General features: G+C 52.8%; 1 protein-coding gene across 1 annotated transcript in view; it reads right to left on the bottom strand.

Annotated features, from left to right (window-relative positions):
• Positions 1-602, bottom strand: part of kcnab1b (potassium voltage-gated channel subfamily A regulatory beta subunit 1b) — a 44250-nt gene extending 43648 nt beyond the window's left edge. The window contains exon 1 of the mRNA XM_081723690.1: positions 1-602. This exon is cut by the window's left edge and continues 627 nt beyond it. The gene's annotated coding sequence lies outside the window, so the exon portion shown is untranslated.
• Between the last annotated feature and the right edge of the window lie 1351 nt (positions 603-1953).

The raw sequence follows: 1953 nt of genomic DNA, 5'->3' as shown, positions 1-1953 counted from the left end.
CTTTTTCTTCTCCTCTCTCTGTTCTCTCTGTTCTTCTACACCTCTGTGATGTTCTTTTTTTCCTTCCTGTTTGGTCCTCCGGTGAGCTCAGCAGCAGGGTCTCCCTCCCCCTCCCAGCACAGAGACAGGGAGGCTGAACTAGCCGCGGTGTGGATGCCACTCAAACAACTCCAGGAGACAGAATCCAGCGAAATAGGGACATGATACAAAAGCGGAAAACTCCCTTGCTGACACTGACACAAATCCACCAACAAGCAGGCGGCAAAAGAGGGAAATTGTGATCGTCGCTGGAAACAGAGGCTCGGAACTTAAAACCGTGTCTCGTCCAAATCTGTTCCCACTGAACCAAAAAAAGAAGTGTGTTTAAAGAGCAAGGGTACAGGAAGGAGCCCTGCGTTTAACAGCCCCCCTCACAGCCCAGCAGATCGCCATGGGGCTAGTGCGCTGCAGTTCGGGAGGAAAGTCATATCTGATGAAAGGATGTGTGAACGAAAGAAGAGAGGAGGAGGAGAGGAGCAAGGGGAGAAGGAGGGAGAGGTGGATGAGGCATGATCGCAGTGGCTGGCACTGGATGAGAGAGAGAGAGAGCAGAGAGAGGGAGAGAGAGAGAGAGAGAGAGAGAGGGTAAAACCAGAGCAAGTGAGAGCAGTGCCCACTCTGATGGGGAGAGAGAGAAGGAGGGAAAGAGAGGGGGAGAGAGAGAATAATACACAGAAGCTGAGCGACAAGGTAAAAATAGAGAGAGAAGGACAGAGAGAGAGAGTGAGAGAGAGAGAAGGAGAGAGCTGCAGTGAGACCAAAATAACTGCAGTCTCTCACTAGTGACTCTTTGCAGTCTTTCACTGAGAAAGTGAGGAGAATCCATCTGGATGGTGCTGTGTGTGTGTGTGTGTGTGTGTGTGTGTGTGTGTGTGTGTTTGTGTGTGTGTTTGTGTGTGCGTGTGTGAGAGGCTGAAACACAGCAACATGTAGCTATGCTTGTCTGTCTATGTTTGTGCAGGGTTTATCTCTGGGTATATTCTGTGTGTATGATAGTGACACGCCACTCTCTGTGTGCACAGTACCACAGCGTTCTGGGATGTAATCTAGGTCACAACCATTACAAAGCATTTTGTGCATGGAGTTGTGTGTTCCTCATGAAGGGGTACGATGTTTACCTTACCCGCACTGTCTCGTCACACTGCGTCCGGATCGTATCCGCACCTGTACGCATGGAAGCACCTATCTACCTCCTCACTGCCGCTAAATTATTCAACTCATCCACAAAGTCAGAAACCTGATGCAAAGGCACGGGTTACGCATCGTCTTACTACGAGACGAGACGCTGGGGTCACACAGGTTATGCATCGTCTCACTAGGAGACGAGACGCTGGGGTCACACGGGTTATGCATCGTCTCACTAGGAGACGAGACGCTGGGGTCACACGGGTTATGCATCGTCTCACTAGGAGATGAGACGCTGGGGTCACACGGGTTACGCGTCGTCTCACTATGAGACGAGACGCTGGGGTCACACGGGTTACGCGTCGTCTCACTACGAGACGAGACGCTGGGGTCACACGGGTTACGCGTCGTCTCACTGCGAGACGAGACGCTGGGGTCACACGGGTTACGCGTCGTCTCACTGCGAGACGAGACGCTGGGGTCACACGGGTTACGCGTCGTCTCACTACGAGACGAGACGCTGGGGTCACACGGTTAACGCATTGTCTCACTACAAGACGCTGGGGTCACACGGGTTACGCATTGTCTCACTATGAGATGAGACCCTGGGGTCACACGGGGTATGCGTCGTCTCACTGCGAGACGAGATGCTGGGGTCACATGGGTAATGCATCCTCTCACCACGAGACGAGACGCTGGGGTCACACGGGTTATGCATCGTCTCACTACGAGACGCTGGGGTCACATGGGTAACGCATCCTCTCACTACGAGACGAGATGCTGGGGTCA

The sequence above is a fragment of the Electrophorus electricus genome, chromosome 11 (assembly GCF_041902795.1).
Source record: "Electrophorus electricus isolate QZ-2024a chromosome 11, ASM4190279v1, whole genome shotgun sequence".
Classification (NCBI taxonomy): Eukaryota; Metazoa; Chordata; class Actinopteri; order Gymnotiformes; family Gymnotidae; genus Electrophorus; species Electrophorus electricus.
This window is presented reverse-complemented; position numbering and strand designations above follow the sequence as displayed.